General features: G+C 37.8%; 1 long non-coding RNA gene across 1 annotated transcript; it reads left to right on the top strand.

Annotated features, from left to right (window-relative positions):
* The first annotated feature begins 1,360 nt into the window (after nucleotides 1-1,360).
* LOC109146195 lies at nucleotides 1,361-24,083 on the top strand. The gene is made up of 2 exons (XR_002048092.1): nucleotides 1,361-1,401; nucleotides 24,007-24,083. It is a non-coding gene; the product is annotated as an uncharacterized LOC109146195 (long non-coding RNA).
* Nucleotides 24,084-26,041: the final 1,958 nt, after the last annotated feature.

The following is a 26,041-nucleotide window of genomic DNA, read 5'->3' as shown; positions in this document are numbered from 1 at the left end:
AGAGCGGCTAAAGAGCAGCTAAATACTGACCTTATCTTTATAAAACTCTCCTAATTACCTACTCTTCCATGTAGCTATGAAAATTTGCCAAGAATGTGCGCTTTTTTTGGTGTGCATATCTTTCTATCAATATATTTACTATCATGTGTTGCAAGTCTAACAATGTTCAAGACTTACCAGGCTGCTTGGAGCTGCTTGTTTATTCATCAGGGTAAAATTTAAATATGCTATTTCTAATACTTCTTCTCTGCTGCATCCTCTGGAACTTATTAGTTTTGTATTTCTGAGATGTTTCCTGAAAAAAGAGATAGACATATGACACTGCAGAAATGTTCTGTGCTTTCTTTCCAGCTAAATACATACTATTTGCGAATAATTGGGACAGTATGGCAGAGATCACTTTGTAACTCTGGCTTGAGAAAATAAGAGCTATATATAAGAGAAGTTCTAAGGGTTTCAGTGGCATTTTAAGATATTTTTCAGTGGTGGTGGTGTGTGCATGGATGGTATTTTTTTGAATTGAGATGTCCAGAAAGTATGTTAATTTGCAATAATGGCTCAGAGAAACAGTCTCTGATTTCAGCTTTGACTGCAACCATTTCATAATTAATTTGGCACTGACTTGCTTCTGCTTCTTTTCATTGTCATGTCAACTATCTGAACATTTAAATGTCCAGAGAAGGTTTTACAGGCACTTCTTCTCAGTGAAGCTTATCTGCTCAGTGAATCTCAGGCTTATCAGCTAAAATGCTCCCACTACATTTTTACATGAAATGCAATATTGTTTACAACAGCTCTTCCTCGGAATCATCATCAGCAGAAAAAAAATTCTATCTGGGCAAGGATCTGAAAATACCCATTATAGTCAGGACAATGCGTCCATAGGCAGTTGTTTGTGATCAGGTGTCTTCCGGTGACTTTATGATGTGTATCCCATATCGCTGCCCTATGCCCAGAACCTATGCCCAGAAATTAATTTTTGTACCTTTCTATGCCTTTAGACTGAGACTGAGAGCGGGAAGGAAAAGCTGAGCAAAACTTTTTCAAAGAAGTTTGCAGCTTGTTCAAGGTCACACAGAGATAGAGACTTTTATTTTCAGCTGCGGCAGGAGAGCGGGAGGGAAGAGAAGCACTCGGCTTGCTTTTCTTTCCAGCCAGCTTTCGGCAGTTTTTTTTCTCAGCTCTTTTTTTCCTTCAGAGAGTTGAACCTTTGTTTTCCTGGGACTTCGTTTTTTCCCTTTTCTCTCTGCTGGATGGTTTTAACATCAGAATACATTGGGAGGACTTTCCACCGAGGCCTTGGCCCTGGAGGTGGGCCCACCACCCTGTCCCAGCTCCAAGGAGGGGGAGAGAGAGATCTACGGAAGGACTCTGAAATTTTCCCAGGTTTCTCCCAGCAGGGTGAGGGGTTTTATTATTTAGCATTATTATCCTTTTCTCGTGTATGTGTTAAATAAATAGTTTTTATCTCTTTCCCTTTCCTTAGAGGAAAATTTATTTTTCCCAAACCTGGTGGGGGAGGGGTGGTTATGCCCTCTCTCAGAGGATATATTTCTAAATTTGACCAAGCCGGAACATCAGGGAAAATTAAATTCTGCACATAATATAGCTTCAGAATTTGTACCTATGAATTTTTGCCTGACAGCAAGTTCCTCACAGATCAGAATTGAAATTCTTCATGTTCCTTAAGATGTATTACTGCTCTAGAGCTGCTGCCTGACAACACAGATTGAGACCCCAAATTACTTTATCTTCTTACTCTAATTCTTACTCCTGTAATCAAAGGAAAACAACATTTTACATAGCCTATATGAACAGTCACATTTAAAAAACCAAACTGAATATTAAACATTTGAATGTCAGATGCTCAGAACAAATGTTTGTTTTCAGTCCAAAGATTAAAAAAAATAAAAGGCCATGCCAAATTCAAGTAACTTCAAAAATATTTCATAACATTCCACTAACAGAATGAGGCATTTAATTTTAATTTTATGCATAACCACATGTGTATTGAGCAAGACTGAATCCACCTAAATATATAAAAAGAAAAAAATGTGGCATTAGGGATTTTGAGACAAAATTATGGAGCCCATGTAAATTTTTCTTTCAGTTCTGTATGCATAACATTTCAAGTCTATCTGTATAATTTATAGTATATACCCTGGTTTTAATTTATCTAAACACAAGGTCTGTTTCATAAACATCAAAGATAATGAAAATGCCTTTTAAATTAATCTGTTGGAATCTATATGTTTATTCCACATTAACTTCCTTTATTTGTAAACCTCACACATGAGAAATGACCCCTCCTGTGCTGTCTCTGCTTAATGTCAAAGCTGTAGGGAATAATGCTTATAACACTAGCTGCATTCTCTCACTGATGTCTGGCAATTAACGCTGCATCTGGAATCAGAAAACTTCAAAATGTCTTTCATTACTACCTGTCTGGGTGGCAGGGAGGAAATGAAAAGAAGTTTTTTATTCTTGTCACATCTAGTAGCAGGATTTACTAGAAGCACACCTTGTTCCAGTTACATGGAGTAAGATTATACCAAAGCTGCTGATCTGTTTCCAGAGGAATTGTTACAATTCCTGAGAGAAATAGCCAGGAGTAATAGAATTTTAGTAGAAATGGATCTGTTAACAGCTAGGAAAAAAATTGCTACAGCCAGATAGACCTGTGGTGTCATACTTAAAATTTCAAGCATGGTCGATAAATTAAGACTGAGAGGAGGGAAAACATATTGAAAGAAAGTTCTACTAATTCAAAACTTAACTCCCTGTGATTTGCCCCATCTTGTGCTTTTGCTGATAGTTCCCATCATGTGGCTGTTAGACCAGGGAATGAACCTCTCTTTTAAATCACTTTATGCTCAAGCCCCGGTGTATCTTAGCTAATCCACTCAATGAGGTAGGAGATATTTCATACTTCCCTGCTGCAGCTTGGCAGAAAGCATTTTACCTGCTGGGACCAAATCTGAAGACTTGAGGCATTGAGAAAAGCTAAAAAAGAAAAAAGAGGGTGCTTGGATGTCACTTGGATGAAGCACTTGAGTTATCACTATCCAGATCATCAGGGAAATGTTGAATCTGTTTTCTCTTGTAGTTAATGTCTTTCGGGTTTACACAAGTAGCCCTGGCATTTGAGGTGTTAAAACAATACCTCTAATCCAAAAGACATGTTGCTGTGGTGGTGATAGCATGCGTTTGGTAGGTCAAGAGATTGTCTACTTCTCCAGGTAAATATTTTCAGTTCTAACTAGTGCTCATAAAAAAAAAAACCCCTGAAGATTACATTTTTCTGCATATTAATGTCTAAACACAAATAACATGCCTCAATTATATTGTTTGGTGAAAGGAAAGGGAAGTAACAGTTATCCCTTGTGCTCTTGAAAAATGGACATAGACATTTCCCAAAATACCTCATTTAGCTTCATATAGAACATAGCACACTATGAAGGAAGGTATGGGTTAATCCCAAACCACAGGCGAGTTCACTAGGATGAGTATAGAAATTTCTAGTTTGAAGACAGTGAGTCACTCTGACTGATGTGCCCACAGAGTTGCAAACATGTAAAGCCAGGAGTGTTGCCTCAAACCTTGTGCCAAAATGGATGTGCTGCCACAGTCTGTGCACACGAGATTTGTTATTGACTGAGTTATATCCACAAACATGGAAGACCTGAGTTTCTGATGCAGCTGATGATCAATCTTTACATCAAAGAAGTCTAGATAGATAGGTATAGATATAGATTAGATATAGATATAGATGATAGATATAGATGGATATAGACAAGAAAATGGGGCTAATTTTCAAAGAGATGCCTAAATTTTGGTGGAATTCAAGAGGAAATCAGTAATGTATGGTTGATGTACACAAGAGCACTGATGATTCTAGAGCTCAAAGCTACTTTCATCTTTAAAATTGCAGGGATTAATGGTACTTCAAATCAAAATATGAAATAACTTCATTTCCAAGATTCTGGGCTTGGGTGAGGATGTTTGCTTTATTTTGTGTTTGAAATTGTGCTTAGATTTGCCATAACATGATTTTTTTTTTTTTTTAATTGAAATAGTGCAAGTCCCATAGTTAAAAGCAATACAAATGTTAAAATGGAAAAAAATAAAAAAACAGATGACAGATTTCTGGATCCCTGAGCATCCCCAAACACTGTTCTGCTGATAAAATATCCACACCCTACTGAGTGGACATGAGCTCCGTAAACAGATATTCTTAAAGAGAAAAGGAAATGTTGAATAGCTGACTTATTTTGTTGCAGTTCTGCTCTGACTGACAGTTAGGGGCTTAAAGGGTGGTTGCCATGACCAGAACACCCAGCCCGACCTTAAGTGCAGCTAAATCCAATAGAAACTCTCAACTTTACTCTTTTGCCCTAGAGACAGCTACAGGTCAATAGTTACTTTCTGAGTTATTTGCGGCTAATCAGAAAAGCATGTGCAGATGTTGAAAGATTGAATTTATATCTCTGGGAGTGATTCAGGTACTTTTAAAAATATATTCCTTTTTAAAAATTATTATTATTATTTAAAATGGCACTAAGACTTTGGCAAATCTTTCTGACTTCTGAATGAAATTTAAGTGTTTGTTGACTTTCTGTGGTCTAAACAGAAGCATCTTGAGGCAAAAGGAACAAACCAGGATATTTATTATTTAGCCAATCAATACTGCTGTACTTTTCTACAACTTTGTTGTAATAAAATGTGTTGCCTTATAAATATAACAGACATTGCCTTGCTCGTTTGCCAAAGCTAGGATGTACTTCAGTTTGAAAATAGATTCCTTTACTTTCTTATAGAAATGCCTGCTTTTAGAGAAGGCAAATCAAGTTACAAACATGTTCAGTCTAAATAATTCAGAAATTATCGTAGGCAGCCCTTAACCATACTCCAGGAGGAAATACCTTCTGTATATTGAAATGCCATTTCTCTCTGACCCTTACAGCAGAATTCAGTCATGCCTTTTTTTTGTTTAACTAAGGGAGTCCTAAGTGGTTGCAGTAGTACAGGGTGTATTCATTCTGCCACAAAAAGTCACTGAGGAGTGCATTTAGCCAGCTTGAAGTCTTGGGGAGGGTGAGGGGCAGAAAAAGCCCAAGCTGTGCTTTGAACACAAATGCTGAAAACTTTGTCAGCGTTTTAAAATTAAGTTTCAACTATTCATATGTTAAGACTTTAGGGAGATGAATTAGGACAGCTGAGAAACTGATTACAGCCTCATGTTGCATTTTTTCACTTTGCTGTTCATGTAGCCAAGTTGACACAGCCCCTACTGAAATACTTCTATCTCATGATACATGTATCAAAACCGAATAGATAGGATGGTTGATTTTGTGCCTTTCTTGTTCTGCCACATGCTTTTACTTTGAACCACATGTCATTAATAGAGCTAATGGGATTTTGGCATGAAGCCAAAGGGGTGAGAGAGGAGAGGGGGGTGGGGGGAGATGGATGGGAGCGAGATGAACTACTGAGAGAAGCACTGCTGCCTTTCTTTACACTAAAGCAATGTCAGGTTTATTAGGCTTCCCTTTAGTCCTTCCTGACAGGACTGGAGGCACTTCTCTATACTTGTATGTCTCATGCATTCATGAGCCTCTTTGACACTATTGCATCTTTTGTTAGAGCTGAAAATGCAGATCATTGCTCTACCCTTCCTTCAGCTGCCATATGGCATTGTGGAAAGGAGCCCACAAAGGAAGGAGAGGGAAATGAAAAAAAAAAAGGGAGGAGGGGGAAGAAGAAATGAAACTACCAGCAGATGAAATTGATTTATTTTCACCATTAGGGAGTAGGGGGATGGAAGCCTTTTGGAATATGAAACCTTCTCCCAGAGCAGGCAGGCAGGCTGCCTGCATGACAGCCCGGGTAGATGTTAAAAAATAACATGGCTTGAAAATAGAAGCACCATTGTTTTGCTTAACTACTGTAACAAATTTATATGAAATAGAATGCATAATCTAAACTGCCAAAGTTGCAGACTTCTATTTTTCCCCCCGCCTGAAAGAGGTAAAATCCATGTAAACCCAAATGCTCCATAGGTGTAACAGTCTGGCATCACTGTGTATTTTTCTAAAAACTCTCAAAATATCTTTGGTGTACTCTGCATCTTGCAGTGCTAAACCCTTCCTAAAGTAGCAATTAGAGCACTTTATATAATTGCTTTAAAAACAAACCAAAAATGTATTGGAGAGAAAGAAGCTTCGTATTTCAATTCTTTGGTTAGTTTTCTGTGGGGTCCTTGCTTTATGAAACACTAAATAAAATGTTTGAAAGAAAAACAGTACTGCATATGCTGTGTATTAGCTGAACTTGATACTCTTGCTTACTCCACCAGGTTTATATTCCCTTCTTATATAAAAGCACAACTCAGACTGGATACAAGCAAATTGTGTTTTTATAAATAGGTTTTACAATAATCAAAATTTAAAACATTACTTAGATTAATCTAAACATTTTAAAGAATTTGCTTCCCTTGTTCCCGTTGATCTTTTGATTTTAAAGTGGATATCAGTAAAGAGGTGGCTTTAAAAATTTCCATTGTGTCAGAAAAATTTGTCTATATTTTCTGAAGTTTGCTCAGAAGATTCTGTTCAAGAAGTTATACAGTATTAATTTAAAATTATGGATGTAAGTTTGCTCCTTTGCTTTCAGTAATCTCAAAACCAGATAAGTGACTAAGAATCTTGCTTAATCAAGAATTATATGCACAGATTCTACAGTTAGTTCACTCATATTTGGAACAGTGTTTTCGTTTAGTTGTTTGGAAGGTCCTTTTTGATGCAACAGTTTACCTCTGTACTGAGTTCTGCTCTTCTGGATGTGTGATATGTGCTGCTTCTTGGGTGAATATTTTTTTGTGTGTGTATGAAAATATTCCTGATGAAAATAATACACTATTCAATCTGTTCTGATGCCTTAGGTTTTAACTTTCATATTTTTCAAATCCTGTACTGCCTAGTGTGTAACTCTGAAGTTTCCTATAGCCTGTTAACTTCCGCTCTCTCATGCTAGGTAGACATAAGAAAGCCTCTCCAGGCCTGCTCTCCAAGGACACTCAGACCATCCTAAGCCCAAAATGTAAACCAAAGCCTCTAAAAGGAGGGGCAAGCTTGAGGAAATTACATCATTAACTGAAGCTTTAATTGGAGAATTAACCCTGATATGCAAATTAACCAAACTTATAAAGGTGTGAAGAACTCGTGACCTGTCGTCCATCTTGGGGTCCATCTTAGCAGTAGCCTCTGGCTCCCCAGGGTATACCTTTGAAGGCCTTCCAAATAAATAGCTACCTTTATTCCCTTATTCTTGTCTAGTCTCTGTTTTCATGTGGCCTCTCAAGGCATCAGTTCTGTTTATTAATGTCCAACCACAGACGTTTCAAGGAAACAATGCCTGTGACATGTATTGGCAGTTGTACATGTTGTATTCCTTCATAACTTAGACATTTAAGATTATTTGCAAGAAAGAGGTTCAATTGCTGTCTCTACATAGCTGTGCTGAAAGTGCTAGTTTTTCTAGTCTCTACTTGCAAAATGGAGTTTTTCCATTCCTTCTTTCCTGAATGTATAAGGTCCTCAGCCCTGTCAATGACAGGAAAAAAGACATAGGCAAGCATCTGCCTTGCAGTCATATACTGGAGTCTTTCCAGGTCTCTGTTCCCCTCTTCCATTGAAATGTCTATCCAAGCCCCACTGCACTTCCAGCTTACAGAATTTCTATGGGTGGAAAGCTAATAATGTCAGGATGTAGTGAATAAGTGGGCATATATTGCATATGAGTGAGCCAATTCCTGGATATGTTGACTGGGGGCCTTGGAGTCTCTGAGCAGGTGCGAGCCTTGTCTTTACATTTTATACCACAATTAGGTGAAGAGGTCTTTTTGGAACACTTCCACTTTAAATTACTAGTGCTTGTTAGTTAACTTATGGATGCCTAAGAAGTGTGATGAGGAGCAGACAGTCTTTTGGTTTTGGCTAAGGCACTGAATCAAGTCACAGAATCACTAAGATTTTATTACCTGGGGTGACACTGATTCTAAGGCCTTCTTACTGAAATAATGTTTACACCGTAGAATTGACCAGAGTGTTGGAGACAGATTTGATTGCTTTGAAGCTTGGAGCTGTGTTATTCGTAACTCACACACACTCTGTCAGCAGCAAAGTACTCATGAATATTTTCTCATATAGATGGATTTTATTGCAAACTTCTATAATATCAGACAGGAACTGGCTTATTCATCACATTTTTATTGAATAATACTTTTTTCATTTGGTAGAACAAGGAACATATTGTGACTATCAGGAATAATCCATACCTTGGTAATTATGCATGGTAAGTATTCATTGGCTTTTGTTACTGATCTGAAAGCATTCATGAGTGAAAGAACAAACTCTATGGTAAATGTTAGTCATAAAAATAATTTACTACTAGTAACATTCACAAGTCTTTCTGCATCATCAATAAGTTCAGAAATTATTTTGTCTATAGTCCTCCTCCATTCAAAGTTTTATTTGATGTTCCTTATGGCTGAGGGAGCAGGACTGAAAGAGGAGACAGCGTGGACAAGGTTGAACATATGCTTATAATATTCTGTATGGGAAGACTGGGCATGGTCCCAGCTTTAAGCAACTGCTTTTGATTTTGTTAAAACTTTCTTTTGTGTCAGTTTTCTTCAGAAACAATGAAGCTGCCAGCTTCATGGATAAAGCACAAAACACTAGGAGGTAAAATTTCGAGCAACCTCCTCCAGACTCGAGAGTTCCCTTCAAAATGCATGACAAGTTTGGTTACACATTTCACTTTTTTCAAAACAGAACATAAAGCTCTTGTCATTGGTTTAATCTTCAGTTTAATATCACAGTAAAAATCCCTCACCCTTTCCTTTACATGCTCTTTTCTTTCAACCCAGTTAAAAAGAAAAGAGCATGAAAACACCAGTCCCACCAGTAATTTTAGAGAAAGAAGGGACTACACAAATCCTACCTGTATCTCTCTGGTACGAAAATATTCATTTGTAGTATACTTAAGTGCTGTCTGCATGGTTAATTCGAAACACCAGTTCTCAAAATGCATCTCAGGATGAAGATATTGTGCCCATCTGAAGACCACACATTGACTAAAATAAAATATCCAGATTTTGGGGGAGAAATTTAAAACTCATAGTCCTTACCTGGAGGAAAATTCTCACAAATTAATTTTATACTAAGCAAAATGATGAGTAGTCAAAACTTTTCTATTGGGAACATACAGTTAACACTTTGGATTGGCAAGCAAACATAACTTGATCACGACTATCTGATTAAAGCACTCCAGACATGAGAAAGGGGGAGAGAGTAAGGATTTTTGAATACCAGACTTTCCTGATGGAATGTTTTTTGCATTAATCACTGGAAGAAACACAAAACCTGAACTGAGGAGAGAGGGGAATGTAAGACCTGTTCTCAGAAAAGTTTCCTAGACGTTCATGCTCCACTTAACTATTTCTCTTATGCAAAGGGATACAACCACAACAGGAGAAATAAAGATCACCTCCTTGCAGCAATTATAGATATTCCTTGGAGGTAGGGGTTTGGGTTCTGCAGGTTGAAGAGAACATTGTGTTCAGGGCTTTTGACCCCCCTGGAATAATTTAGCAAATGAATAAAACAAAAGTGGATGTAAGTGTAGGAACAGGAAAAACACCTCTACTACGATTTCTGATAGTGATATTTTAAAGAAACCAACTCCTGTAATTTTCAAGAGTGGTACAAGACAAAGAATATTGAGGCACTGCCCTTCCAGTGACATGTCAGACCACATAAATTTTCTGTCATCTAGACCTTTTTAGTTCACCTAATCACAGTAACTTTGGTGTTGGTTTTACAATTTTACTGACAGACTATCACAAAAAAAAAAAAAAATTATATTATGTTGCTGATAAACATTTATGCTACTGTCTACAGGAAGACAGATACCATTCCAACTCCTCTTATGTGCCTTTATATCTTATTGAGGTGTCATAACTTTTTATACCCATTTCAGTGAGTTGAAGGACTGAAAGATGTTCTCTTGTAAAACTGGAGCTCTGAGTACAGATGTGCTCTGAATAGGTAAAATGTACAGATTATGTAGAATTATTTAGGCTTAATCAAATCAAATGAAACTAAAGCATTTCAGAAGATGTTAACAAAGCAAGATCTAAGAAAACCTTATAATTTTTGCTTATAAACAATTGGTGTTATGAATGTAAAGGCTTAATTTGAAATCCTATTACACCTGAATGGGATGTAGAAAAATGGATCCAGGAATTATTGTCTGGTTTATTGTAAATCTCTGTCTAGTGTACACAGAAAGGGAGAAAAGTATATGTGCGTGGAGGGGGAATGAGACTAAATGAGTTTTGAATCAATAAGCTTTGGATAGATCCTCCAGTGGGTAAATATAGCATGTATTTAAAAGTAGAATGATTACACCAGCAATGTCCTGGGTAGAGACTCCTGTTTTTATTTATCTTTCAATTTTGACTATTGTACCTCTTTACATAAAGTTTATTTCCTCAATGAGCAACTCTCATCTTCTTTTTTCACTTCTGCTAGTTTGTTTGCTTTTTTACATATTAATATACTAAGCTGCCACAGAAAGTACTTTGGAAGTGGAGATCTAGTGAACCACAGGGTTATTTTTCACTAGATGCTATTTCCTTATGTTTGGCCACTACACTGTTTTTACTGGATGTTAACAGGAAATCTAGTCCTGTATACCTGACAAGGGGACAAAACAGTCTCAATGTCACTTAAGTAACTGGCCCACGACACTTCAAAACTCCCCCATTCTAGCAGAAGTTGTAAGGATTCCATGTTGCAGACTGTTGGAAAGTTCCTAAAATCCTCAGAAAATGTAAAGTTTAAGAGTGTTATGAAAGGCTAGTTCTTAAGAAGCATATCTGTTCAAATGCATTTTACAAGGCAGGTCAAAATGTGTATTCTGCACTTTAAATAATTTCTTCTCCTTGGCTTGAATGAGAAGATAAAACTTTCTTGAGCTTCTCCTTCAGGCCTACAGTGAGAGGACAGGATGTGTCTGGGAAGGTGGCATGTCTGGCCCACCGACAGATGACTAGCCAGTATCAGCAAGCAGGAACATGATTTGACCTTTGCTTCTGATGCAACTGTTACATCAAAAGATTAACCAGGAAGAAAACGACCATTCAAGGCAGGTTTCTGACTTAGCTTCAAATTTATCCCCCTTTTCTCCTTCGCTGGCTGAGGGATTTGTGGTCATAACTGAAACATACTTTAAAAGTCTTGCCGTTTTAATCTTTTGAGAATTCTGACATTGAATAGACCTGGAAAATTTAAATAAAAAGAGGATGAGAATATATCCTGTACCAGCTAAACCTCTGGTAGATACTAGATCACAAAGCAGTAGGAGAAATGGAAAAAAAAAAAAAAATTCATATCTTTTATGATCTGTAAATGCCCTAGAGTGGAGAGTGTTGATAAAAGAAATCAGTGTTATAAAAGAAACCAATGCTTGAAAAAATGTAGAGGTTTTTACTATAATAAATGAAAAAGCCACACAACAAAACCAATGAACTTTCCATCTTAAAACTGGCCAAAAGACTTTATCACTCAAATAACAGCCTTTTGTTGCTTATGATCAGTAGGCTCCATGCCCTTTTTTTCTCTCTCCACTGTGCCATTAACTAGGAAAAGTCACCCTAGTTAGTCAGCCAAAAGGCTGAACCAGTGGACAGCATAAGGAATCTACAAGAGGAATAATGTCCTTACACCATTTATTTGTATACCCCAGTTATGAAATTTTTGCCTTCAGGTTAGTAAGTTGCCACACTAAGTGTGAAATTATTGGTATATCCTTTTCTTTTGCTCATAGAATGTCTCTTTTTGAGATCATGCCATATACTTGTGTTTGCATATTTTCCACATAACTGGTATTGCTAAAAATATTGTCAGTAGTGTTGTAGATTAGAACAGCAAATATACAGTGCAGCCATGTAGACGCTCACAGCTTTGAAAATCAAACCCCCTTGATTAAAATGTGTAGGAAAAACTCATGAAAGTCTATCAAGAACTAGTAGGAAATATATGTCTACGACTCAAATTTAGGAAGTCCATCGTCTTTAAAACCTTTGAAATGGGCATCGTATCCTCAGGGAACATTGTTCTATTGTTGATAAGCATCTGCTCCTGACCACTGCCAGAGGCACATGCATGTGCAGATTGAGCTTTGGGTAACTTATAATTTTGAGGAGTTACTTTAAGTATTTGTGGTGGTGTTTTGGTGGTGCTTTATTGTTGGCTGTTATTCTTTTCCTGAGACTTTAATAACCCAGGATACTGGTCACTAACTAAAGTGAAATCATGCACCAGTCCATTCAAAATTTTTCTACCACAGCAAAACATGCAGAAAAAGATGTTTTATGCACGGGGGAGTCACATTCACTGTCAAAAAAGCTTTTCGTTTGAGAGCTTTGTTGAAATACAAAACATCCACCAAGATACTGCAAATGTCAAAAATTATCTTTAAAAAAATTTCATGACAGTTTCCTAGGCCTACATCTGTAGTAGGAATATGTGTGTTTTAAGGAAGGTTATAATTTTTTGTGCATAATTAAAATATACATGGATTATTTTAAAAGTTTCAGATTTTTTTTTATTAAGGATATTCAAAATATTAGCTGCATTACCTAAACAAAAGGCCTTATCAACCAATTGTGACAGGATTCCTGAAAATACGAAAGAAATGGAATACATTTAATACATCTTAAGAAAAAAACTTACTAAAAATTATGTTTCTTTTTTTCTTTCTTTCATGAATATCCCTCTGTTTTCAATGTTACTGGTGCAAAATTATTTGCCATTGAATATTAGCCCCTGTATACTGTGTATTTGGTCTCAAGTCCCTTCGTTATGCTGAAACAAAAGCCTTAGATTTAGCTTTGAGCATACATACATCTGTAGAATAAAAATGCTTTTGTACCTGAAAAGAGGAGCAAAATGGGAGATTCAATCACTATAAATTTATGCTTTGTACAACCTAGAGAAAGAAACTACTTCCAAGAATAACACTTTCAAAGCTAGTTTTGCTTTACGTACATACCAATGGTGGAATTATTGTGATCCTGCTGTAATGTCTTGTGAGAAAACATGTGAGATAATGCAACAACCATGAAATTAAAATGGACTACTTCTGTAGGGCAGACCATTATTACATGGTGTCTTATTTCTCAGAGGGTCCATTATCTCTTCATCAGCAGAAAAATCAGGCTCTGCAATGAAGGGCCACAGACTGAGCATTAGAGGAGGCAAAACAGTAGAGGAAAGGCCATGGGAGAATAGAATGTGCCACTGTCACATCTCACCAGCCTTTATTTAGTGAACTGAATTTTGAAATTCAGCAGTTTTAAAAAATTGTGTCATTTATAAGTGCCAACTGCTGAAGAAGATAAGGGAAGAAGGTAACCTGTTTAAAACTCAAAAAAACCCCAGCCACCAAACTTCTATACCTGAAAGTAGTTTATTTTCCAGCACAGCCCTTGAATTTTAATGAAACATTTGGGGAAACTTGTAAATGAAAATGGAAATGTTGCTTTCTGAGAAGCTGGCCTGGCACAACATGTGAATTATTTAGAGACAACTTATATTGTTTCTTCTTTTAAAGAGCTAAGAAAATGTTTGTGGGTTGGTTTGTTTTTTTTTTTCTTGTTGCATTAGTCTTAATTGGTTTTATTTCCTCATCACTTAATTCCAAATTCTTAATTCCAAAATCTCTTCAAAACACAATAGCTGTGCCTCATAGTAATTAAATAACAGTACCTAACATAATAGTATTAATGAATTTTTACCTGCTCAACTGCAACTCAGGAGAGGAAAATTAAACTTCTTGATAATCCTGATTGCATCACAAGATGTGAAAGGGCCTAGATTACAATGTGTCAATTCTAAAATCTTGCCTTAGACATAACCTCAAATACCCAAAATACCTCAAAAGACAAAGCATGCAAAACTAAAGAGCTATTAGTCCAAGAAGCAAAGTCTGTAACTGCATCAGTATCTAGATTTTTTTAAAAAATTACTTATTATTTGCTTAAGATTATTGGACTTTAGGCCCAATTCTAAACAACTTCCTCAATGATGTTTTAATAGTTAAGTAGAAAAAGAATCTACATATCTGGGATATTGCCCAATTTTAAAAATTTCTATTGGTTTAAAAACAGACTTTAGCTCTTGTTATTTTCCAGACATTTAAAAGAAATCTAATCCTACAACAACTAGGCTTTCTCTTATTTTTAATTTACATTATTATTAATATTTTGATGAAATATATATATATAGGCACATACACACCATAAATGAATGGAATTTCTCCAAATGTTGAAGGTAACTAAGGATATTATGACCAGGAGGCTGTATTCCAAATGATACTTAACATTTGAAGTATTTTGCAAAAAATTAATATGTTATCAGTAAAATTAAAGGCATCACAGACCTTTATGTACCTTATACTTGCTCCATTGGTAAAAACCATTGGAGAAAGTTTTAAAATATATTTAAATTACAGAATTACAAAATCATTTAAATTGGAAAAAAACCCTGAGGTCTTTGAGTCCACCTTTGACTGATCACCACTTTGTCAACTTGACCCTGGCACTGAGTGCCATACCCAGTCATTTCTTGAACACTTCCAGGGATGGTGACTCCACCATCTCCCCAGGCAATCAATTCCAATGCTTAGCAATTCTTTTCATGAAGAAATTCCTCATGCCGTCCAGGCTGAACCTTTCCTGGTGCAGTTTAAGGATTTGTTCTTTTGTCCTGGAGTCAGCTCCCTCCTGGCCACCACCTCCTTTCCAGAAGTCGTAGAGAGTGATAAGGTCCCCACTGAGCCTCATTTTTCCCAGGCTAAACACCCCTAGCTCCCTCAGCTGCTCCTCATCAGACTTGTGCTCCAGACTGTTCCCCAGCTCCACTGCCCTTCTCTGGATGCACTCCAGACCCTCAATGTCCTCCCAGAACTGGACACAGCAGTTGAGGTGTGCTGAGTACAGGGGGACTCACTGTGTGGGTCCTTCTGGCCACACTGTTCCTGGTCCAGGCCAGGATCCCATTGGCCTTCTTGACCACCTGGGCACACTGCTGGCTCATGTTCAGCTGCTGTTGACCAGCACCCCCAGGTCCTTTTCCACTGGGCAACTTTCCAGCCATTCTTCCCCAGCTGGTAGCACTGCCTAGGGTTATTGTGGCCAAAGTGCAGGACCTGGCACTTGACTTTGTCAAACCTCATGCAGTTGGCCTTGGGCCATCCATCCTTCCTGTCCAGATCCCTCTGCAGAGCCTTTCTGCCTCCCAGCAGATCACTCCCACCAAGCTTGGCGTTGTCCATGTATTTACTTGATCCCCTCAGCTAAATCATCAGTAAAGATCTTATTAAACAGGACTGGTCCCAGCACTGATCTCTGGGGGACACCACCAGTGACTGGCCGCCAACTGGGTGCAGCACTGTTCACCACCACTCTCTGGGGCTGGCTGTCCAGCCAGTTCTTAACTCAGTGAAAAGAACACCTGTCCAAGGCATGGGCTGCCAGCTTTCCCAGGAATATGCTGTGGGATACAGTGTCAAAAGCTTTGCTGAAATCCAGGTAGACACATCTGCAGCCTTCCCCACATCCACCAGGTGGGTCATCCAGTCATAAAGGGAGATCAGGTTGGCCAGGCAGAACCTGCTTTTCCTAAAACTGTGCAGGCTTTGCCTAATCTCATTGTTTTGCTCTATGTGCCAAGTGATTGCACTCAAGATCTATTCCATAACCTTGATGGGCACTGAGGTCAGGCTGGCAGACCTGTTGTCCTCTGGGTCCTCCTTCTGGCTCTTCTTGTTGGCCAACCCGCTCATGTGGGACCTCCCCAGTTAGCCAGGACTTCCAGGGATGGAGAACTTCCATGACTGAGCTGTGCTTAAAGGAACGCAGAAGAAACATGAGTAGAGGTAGACTCCACTGACTCCCCCTGTTGGCTTTATTGTGTTACCCACACACAGGGAAATTTGAGACCAAAAGTACACTAGTCACCTCTACTCCCTGTATTGCTTCTGCCAGTTTCATGCAGAAGTCTTAGGTGGTGCTTGGCTCTAATGTTTAGGCAAATAAGGTGAGTTCTCAAAGTAAATCAGCAAGCTTTTTTTGCTCGTGTAACTTCTCACCCTAGATAAAGGACTGTGAAGTATAGCTTTCAAAGCAATAGCACTTGCAGAATCCTCAAGTGGCCTAGTAACTGGAACTCTGGGATGTTCTTCAGTGAGAGATGGAGCTGGAGAAATACTGTATATATCCTCAAGTTTATAGAGTCCCTCAGGTTTCTATAAGCACTGGGTGATATCCTGTCATTTTTGTAGCTATAAAATTATAGCAAGAGTATCTATTTATTTGTTTTTTAGCAACTGAGCATAGAACTGTTGGGTTTAAGTGCTTTTTTTTCCTGCTTATAGAAGAATTATAGCAAGGCAAGACAGAAACATAACGTCCATTCTTCAGAATACATACAATAAGAAAAAATAAAAGTGCACTCATTTGGGATTTTATTAAATAAGGTTTTCTGGTAGAATAACATTGTAATGATGTTTTTAACTGAAGATTTAAAGATTAATGCTTTTTGTTAAATTATGTCCTGATAAGTTTATTTCTCGCACATACTGAAAGATCAGTCTCTCATTTTAGTGAGTAAATTGCCTTATACCACCTGCATACCCCACAGCTTTCTTCTTCATGTTTCCTTTCTATTTTCATATCTATGGGAATGGAATCTGCTCTTCATATTCAGCAAATATGCCTCCTGCTGCTGCCTCTGCTGCCTTAGATTTAGACCTGAGTTACCATGTCTTTTGCAATGATGTTGAACCATCAAGAGTGTTTTTTGCAGTCTGGAGATTCTGGCACAATCCTCCCAAAAATAGGTCATCTCACTGTCTTCTTTCCAACTCATTTCTGACTGGATTTTTGGGTTCACATAGACCCATTTAAATGTACTTATGATAGAATACATCAGGATAACTCTGCTCAACTCAGAGAAGTTTAGATTCATGCAAAGATGATCAGAATAGCAGGAATACATGAGCTAATGCCAAGTTGGGGGAATTTTTTTCCTATGTTTGACAAGGATGCTCTACTTCTATGACATTTCTAACTAATTATTCCTGTTATAATGCAGATAACATTCCTTGTTCTTTTCAGTTTTTATAGGTCAGAGATGTTTATCTCCAGTACCCTGGGACAATGCATGCAGAATAACTGTCTATTTGATTTTTAATGCACTCAGTAGTTACAGTGTCACTAAAACCTACCTACAGAGGATCAGAACAAAGTCTGAGTTTTCAGTGAATCAGAGTTATATTTTTCTAGTGTCAAGGAAGAGAAATGATTGCTCTGTTTTAGATATACTAAAGGAAGATTATAGTTTCAGAACTGCTGTCTCCAGCTGTCTCCCATTTCTAGTCTGTTTTGTTCCTTATCATCTTTACATTCTGAATGTTTTGCTCTCTTGCTTTCAATTTAAACATGGTGCAGACGTCTTACAGCATATTGTTGGATGTGAGGCTTTAAACTGACAAATTTTCTCTTTTCATATCCTCTCCAACCCTTTCATTGGATTTCATGCTTTACCTTTGCAAATATTTGTGAAGATCATAAAGAGATCAGGGAGAGGAATGTTCCAGACAAATGAGACTAGTAAATTTTTCCAGCTTGTGATTTGTTCTTGGTGTAGTCACCATTTATTTCACATAAAGTAAGAAAGTCTGGGCATTATGAAGCTTGCACGGAAACCAAGATATATAATATCAGGTGTTGTGAACGAGGCTGAGACTTTTGAAAGGAAAAGTCAACTCGTTTATTTATTAACTGCTGAGAGCGGGAACCCAGGATAAGCCCAGGCTCCGCACAACAAGCCAGAATAAAACAATACACAAAAAAAGACAGCGAGACCCACTGGGTGCTCCCTTGGACCCCAAGCTCTGCAGGAGGACCCCCCCTGGGTGCAGGTAGCTTTTAAAGTCTTTGGTGCCACCGGACTGGTGCATTTCTTAATCCTCGTGCTGATTGGTCCCTTTCCTGTTCGCTGGTTGGTCTATACCTCTGTGCATTCCTAACCAATCATTTTCAAACAAGTCCACTTCATTGGTTGGCTCGTTCTCCAATCACAGTCTAGGGCATCATCCTCATCCCTTGTACCCTACGAAGCAATGCACTAGAAAGTTCCTTCTATTAAACCCATTGGGTCCTTGTTAGATCCCCATCCAGTGGTTACATTCCAGCATTACACCCGTACAGTCTTACAACTTCCCTTCAATTAACATGTCCATCTATTCCACCCTCAACTCCCCTCTTTTATATCTCATTTAAACAGTAATAACCAACACCCTGAAACCAATTCATTTATTACATCAGGAAACTCGGTACTGGTGAAGTTACCAAACAATGAATGTGATGAAAAGTGACCACCGGGTGATAGAGGGCAGGAAATTAAAACCATCGACACCCCAATTGGTATCATGTTCAGTATGATGCTGTAAAAGAGGACTGATGTGATAACACAAGAAAATCAGTGCGATCATTACATTTGAATCTAAACCTACCTCTGCCTCTTGAACAAGTGTTTACTAAATGTTTTCTTTCCTGAAATGTTTGAATGACGTATGATTGTTAATCTAATAGTCAACATGTATATTTTCCTTATAAGAGTTACAAACACAGAGATAATGAAATAAAAGGTTATTTTGTCAGAAAATGGAGGTATTGGAAACTGTAGAAAACAGGATATGTAGGCTGGAGTCTCAAGTTTAACACATTCATTTCACACAAGATTTTCTATAACACGGAACCAAAGCAGTCAGAGTGCAGCACTGCAAAATTCCCAGTGGGTAGGGGAATGATCACAAAGCTGGTAAAGGTGACTGTGTCAGAAGCTCTTGTATCTCAGGGATGAAAAGAGATTACAAAAGGAAAAAAACACACTGAGGAGCATGGTACTGCATGGAAGATCCAGGGCTGTACAGCAAGAGATGGCCTCAGAAAACTAAGAGTGTAAGAGTTACAGATTCAAATTCATATTTCAGTTCTTTTTATTATTCTTGTATTAAGGAAGGCAAAATTATCTCTACAAAAAAATGTTGTTGCCTATTTTGGAGGATTTCTTTTAAGCCAAAACTTTTTTAATGTTCAAAGTTGTAGAAAAAATTATATTTTGTATGTTTAAAAAAAATATAGTTAATCCCAACTGCAAACTGTAAATATATATCTCTTAAAATTAAAAAGGCCACCAAGAGAGGTTATTCAGAATGGAGATACGGGCAAAATTTCTGTATTCTATAGTATATGAGAAAGTGCATAGGCAGAAAATAAGCTGTTACAGAGGGAAATGAACTAAGGTTTAAAAACCTTAGGCATTAAAAAGTGTTCTTGAAGCACTTCTTTACACTAATGATGAATGTGGGGATAAAGTAAAACCTATCCTTAGATCTGCAGTGAAGAAGACATATGACATATCACAGAATTTCAGAAATACATACCATTTTTGCAGTTTAAATAAAGTGACAATTCACCAAGGAGAATGGGAAAAGCAGTTCAGCTGCTGTCTCAATAACTGTAAGAAACTGGCAGCTAAAAAGAGAGAATCTATTTAACAGTTACACCATTAACCAGTAAACCAATCGTGGTTAGTCACCATGCAAAATGCCCTTGACTTATGTAGCCACCTCAAGGCATGTGCTGCCATATATTGACCAACAGTAGGCTTACATGGGGTGGTATTACACTGGGAAATCGAAAAATGGAACCTGCATGGATAGGCTCAGACAGAAATGAGAAAACAATCCAAGGTCTAAAACTAATACCCCATGTCCCTTTGCTTAGAGACAAAGGAATCTTAAAAGGAACCTTGAACCTTAAAAACCCCTCCAAACAGCAATCTACAAAGAAAGCAGAGACAAATCTAAAAAAAACAAAACAAAAAGAGGATGGATTGAAGTTACTTTTTTTGTATTCCTTTATGTTCCACGCACAAACTTCACGGGACTGCTAGTCTTGCAGTTCCTTACTGTACAACAAATTTCCGTAACTATAAAGAACACCTTTGGTGTTTAAAACCAATAATAACAGTACTTCTAAGTTTAAACCTCTTTTAGTTACAAATAGACAGCAGATCATTCCTTCCAAGAAAATACAGTTATGTGGAAAAGTTATCAAAGTCAGGCTGCTATATGCTTATACTGTGTTTGCACGTGTATGCATTAATGTTTTGAAGAATTTTATTATTTTAAGAAGGACCGCCTTTTGAACAGGAACTACATGAGCCTATTTTCTATACTGTTTAATATTTTGTGATGAAAAAAGTACAGTGATTTTTTTTTCTTCTGCTGTGTAAATGGGGCTTTTAGGGGACCATGACTCCAATCAGAGACTATGAATATCTGTGGACAGAAAATTGGACCAGCTGTTGCCCTTGCCTGATACTTTTTACATATTCTTTAAGGTGCTGGTTGGGAGGAGGGGTGGCAGAAAACGGAACACAGAAGACAAGAAACAGAAGTTGTAACTGGAAAAAGACCCAGAATTAGCTACAGCAGCTCTCCACCAGCTGCCGTTACAATGTGCATTGTGTACATTTGCACGGTGTAGAATCTAATTCAGTTTTACAGTCGGAAAAGAATATGAGGCAATCACCAAGCATCCATCACCAAACAGCATGATAAATAAGCTGTTATTTGGATCATGTATTCAACCCAGTCAAGAGATTTGGACTGGAAAAAAAGGCAAACAGAAAAGACAGGACCAAAAAAACCCCTTCCATAAAGTAAAACAGAAAAACAAAGAAGTATCTTCCCTGCTTCTTTTGGCCTTGAACACTGGCAACTATAAAGAAATAATATATGATTATAGTTTATGAGCTTAATCTGAGACCTGAAACTGCACTAATGTGAAGTAAAAGAGAAAAGCAACACTTTTATGAGGGTTCTTTGACAAGTTTCCAGGAAGGTTCTTAATGTTTAGAACAGTGAAGTATTTTCTTATTGGCAATACTTTGAAAATCATCTTGCATTTAAGTAAAGATAGAAAGGGACAGAAATGTCTAAAGAAAATAAGTCTGTATTTCAAAGTAACCTCTGATCATTACATTGATACACTTTGGCCAATTTGATACACCGCTGGCCAATTTTTAGTGATATTTAGCTCTTGAGGGATTCAGGGAGGTTGCTGGTTAAGTGTTTCAAAACTGCTTATAAAATGAACTCCTAAAGGATATAGGGTGCTTAAGCATTTTATATTTGCTTTGTGGTATCCCTTTGTTTGCAGACACTTAAACAAAGCTTTACTAATCCAATCCTATGCATGCATAGAGTGGCCAGACTAACTTTTAAAGGGCTAAACAATCCACTCTTTTAATATACCCTTATGGAATTTTCAAATAATCTGTTTACTCCAAAAGGCTCCAATGCATTTTAATATCTTGCACTTGACAGCCTAGCTGAGGGTTCAGTCCCAAAACTGATTAAATAAAAAATCACTAGATTTGACTTTAGGCACATGACTTACGCATACTTTTAGCAGGTCACAAATTTTAAGTAAGAAACATTAACCTCTTTCACTCTTATTTAAATTAACACATGAAATAGTCATGTGCTCTGAGCTTCTTAAAAAAGCATATGATTAATCACAATTAATCTGTTGCAGAATAATGTCAGAGCCCTGAGGATGCTAATGGGATTTACTGTCCCTGACTAGCCTCACCTGGGATGCTTGGATTATGAGCTGAGGAGCCCCATTTAAGCTCAGCCTATGATCTCTACCCCTGCATCTTAGAGGGTCTCTGGGCTGTTCTATGCCTAGCTTTTCTCCTGTGTGAGTCTCTCAGGCAGAAAATATATCTTGTCTCTGGCTTCATCTCCTTCCCTTCCTGGATGCTGTGAATGGCCTTGCTCCATTCCTTGCTGTCCTGTTCCTGCTGTGTCCTCACAGATGGTTTGTTAGAAGTCACTTACTATCTCTGCAACCAAATATACAAGTTATTTTTGGAGCAGACATGGGGATCTTAGATAATTTCAGAACTTGTAACAGCTTGTTTGTTTTTTCTTTGTTTTGGTGTTGATATAAGGATGAGAAGGCTGGTGGGCAGGGGTGGAAGATGGAGAGATACTTTAAACTATTCCCAGAGCATGTGGGTTTGCTACCAACTGTCTTCTCTTTCTATATATTTGCAAATACTGGTATTTTTACTTCAGTAGCCAGAACAAAAAAGTCAGAAGCCTTTTTGAAGGGTGGTGGGAAGCTTTCTGACCCAAAATAATTTCTTTATCTTGAAGTGTTCAATAACTGTTTTAGAAAAAGTTCTATTTTTAAAAAATAGTGCAGCTAAAAATTAAAAGGATTACTCTGAGGAAAAAAATACTTTAGCTGTCAAAATATAAATATTCTTGGGTTTGCATGGAAACATTTTTTGAACTGAAATAGTGCACCAATTTGAATTTAACAGAGATTTTCTTCTTCTGAGGCTGCACTCTTCAGCAAACTCTCAATATTTACTGTTGCTTTCAGTGCTTTGTTGGGCATGATTAGAATGCACTCTGTTCACTTTTAAAAGAAGCCACAAAATACTGAGAGTTCTCCATTATTGCGAGTCTGAGACAAAGTAAATATATCAGGTGCTTCAAGGATTGTGTTTTTTTATAAGATGTTTATAAGATCATGCCGATGGTGAATGTGGCTCTGAGGTTTACAATGGAGGTTGTATATCCTTATCCACACTTCACATTAAGTTATTTGGGTATAATATCTCAGGGCTTTGCCTGTATGAACTTATGTCCAGCTACCCCATTGCAGACTCTGAAGCCTTTTATACAGAGGCTTTATATAAAGCTAAAATAATTATTTAAATTCTTATATTAAAAAAGAAGGCACTGAGGTAGTGAATATACAAATCCATCTCTTGGTCTCATACCATTTGGGCCCCAAATCCCAATCCTTTCCTTGTTCTATTGAACCGGGTCTTAAGTACCCCAGCATTTCCTGTCCTACCTGTCCTCTATTATGCCCTTTTTCTCATCCTCATTCCAGCACCTCCCCACACAAACTTTTCCACTTCAGACTTCCTTCTCACCAGCCCTCTTGTGAGCTCATAAATCTCCCCTCACTCTTCAGCACTTCCTTCCCATATTTTTGTCCCGTATTTCCTCCCATGCTAATCAAATCAGTTTACAATTTCCAAGCCTGCTCAAGTTACATGCTTCCCTCTGCTCTTGGGGGCTGTATGCAGATGTTATTCCTTCAGATTTTGCTAGCAACACTTCTTCCCATGGCCTTTGTAGCCAGCCAAATTCTCCGTTTCCAGGATCTCAGAAAGCATAACCATTTTCTCTCCTGGGTTTTCAGAAATCCAGGTGTGTTTCATATACAAAATTCAAGACAGAACTCCGAGGGTAGTGATGGGTAAAATTTTAGTCAGAAGTGGATCTACAAAACTTTAAAGCCAGTGAATCTTTTAATTATTTATTGTATAAAATTTGCGAATGAGTTGGGGTTTATGTTTTAACAATAATTTGGAAACAAGATAAAACAAGTTTGTTAATAAATTACTTTTAATTAAAACCCCATTTTTTTTGCCATTCTAATGAATATTGCTGCTGTCAAACCTGTTCAATAGAATAGATTCATTAAATAAAAAAATAAGCTTTATGGAAATGTGAAAGCCCCATCCTGGTCTGTCACATTACTAACTCTTCCAATAGTAAGAACTACATTGAGAAATACTACAGAATATTTACTACTAAAGGCTATCTCAGCCATGCTGGTTGAGGCTTTTTCTAGGGCATAACTACTGTAGTACATACTCAGCAAAAAGCTATGAAAAAGCTATTTCCCCAAAATTTCTGCTATGGTGTTTTGAAAAGACTCGGGAAAACTTGAATTTTATGAAATTACATTTTATTTATCTGTATTTCTAGCCTTACAGAAATGAAGCTCACGGTGTATGTGCCCCTTCTGCACTCCCCACACGACAATCCCTATCGACGTGGATATGTACGTGCATCTCGGACCATGGAATCGCAGTCCGCGTATAGGGGAGACACCTGCTGGTGCCCGGCTGGATGGCACCTCACTGCCTGCTACAGGGATTGCTGGAAAGCGAGGAGAAGGAAAGGGAGAACAAATTAGCCTGTAAAATGGGCTTTACCACCTTTTTACCACGAAAAATGGAGGGGTTTTTTTAGTAGGCTGGGCGCTGAGAAAAATTTTGCTTTTTTTTTTTTTTTTTTTTTGGGATGACAACCTCTCTGGCACTTGATATAATCAAATCACAAAATTAACTTAATTATATGATGGAAGAAGAAGTAATTAGACTGAAATTAGATGTGCATTCAGTGAAATCCAAGGCACATATATTTTAGAGGCAAGTGCTTGTTGTGGTTTCAGCCCAGGCAGCCACTCACTCACTCCCCACAAGAAGGATCAGGGAGAAAATCCAGAAGGGTAAAAGCAAGAAAACTCATGGGTTGTGATAAAGAGAGTTTAATAGGGAAAGCAAAAGCAATGCACACAAGAAAAGAAAAACAAGTCATTAATTCACTGCTTCCCCTGGGCAGACAGGTATTCAGCCATCTCCAGGAGAGCAAGGCCTCATCATGCCCAACGGTGACATGGGAAGACAAACTCCATCACTCCAAATTTCCCCTGCTTCCTCCTTCCCCCCTCTTTATATACTGAGCATGATGTCACATGGTCTGGAATATCCCTTTGGTCATTTGGGGTCACCTGTCCTGGCTGTGTCTCCTCCCACCATCCCAGGCCCCCTCAGCTTCATCACCAGCATGGCCGACACAAAAAGCAGAAAAGGCCTTGGCTCTGTGTAAGCCCTGCTCAGCAACAGCAAAAACATCTCTGTATTATCAACCCTGTGTTCAGCACAAATCCAAAACACAGCCTCATAGCAGGCCCTGGGAAGGAAATTAACTCTACTCCAGCCAAAACCAGCAAACAGGGTTAGGAAAGAATGTAATGCAGAGATTAACACTTGAGGCATCCTAAACTTGTATGCTAGGAGCAGCTAATAAGAGAATTCAGAAGTGGCAAAACATTTCTTGCTTAAACTCTGCATGAAGATATGCTAATGAAAAACCTAAGAGTGATTGTACAGTATTCAAATTAAAGATTTTTGCCAAAGCAATAATGTCCATCTAGTAATGATTCCAAGTAAATGTGTGAACTACATCAAAATTAAGGGTATTTTTACAGAACATTAGAGGATCAGCTAAAGCAGGTAATTTTTTCAGGCGTCATGCAGACATGACATGTCCAGGGGAACATAGCAAGAGAATTACTGCAGAGACATTCTGTACAAACAAAAAGGAGGTAACTAAACTGTCTTTGGCAAAGAATGATACAGTCACCAAAAATATAAATGGAACCAAACAGTACCTATTTAAAATTCATGGAAAAACATGCTAATCAAGGGCTATTAAACAGTCATCTATGTAACAAAAAAATAAATATTCAGAATCGTTATTTCTCGGCAGTATCAGTAGAACAGGAGAAACTAATAAGATTCATTATCAATTGCTAGACCTGAATGGTGTTCACACAGAAGTTCTACAGCTGATGATATATCCCAAAGAAAGTACTCTTCTTCCTCTATAGCACAAGGTCCTCTTTCATGACCAAGCTGTTTGTCTAGCAGTGTGCATGGTTAAAGGGTGTTTAGGTCAAAGCCTGCCCTCTGTAGACCTCCTGAATATGCCTACATTCAGTTGTTCGTTTCTGCCTTAGCATCTGGCAGCAAGATGCTTATTCTGTTGTCCCCACCATCACATCTGCACTCACTCATTCAGTAAAAGGATCCCTTTGTGGAATAAGCAACAAAAATGAGCACCTCTTATATTAGACTGGACTGAAAGTTTTGGAACAGGCCTTCAATATTCTCTATCTGTTCTTTCATTCAGTCCTAAGAATAAGATTTAGAGGTAAATGAAGCTTCATTTATGA

This window comes from Corvus cornix, chromosome 4 (genome assembly GCF_000738735.6).
Source record: "Corvus cornix cornix isolate S_Up_H32 chromosome 4, ASM73873v5, whole genome shotgun sequence".
Lineage (NCBI taxonomy): Eukaryota > Metazoa > Chordata > Aves > Passeriformes > Corvidae > Corvus > Corvus cornix.
The sequence above is the reverse complement of the archived record's forward strand: the minus strand, read 5'-3'. Positions and strand labels throughout refer to the sequence as shown.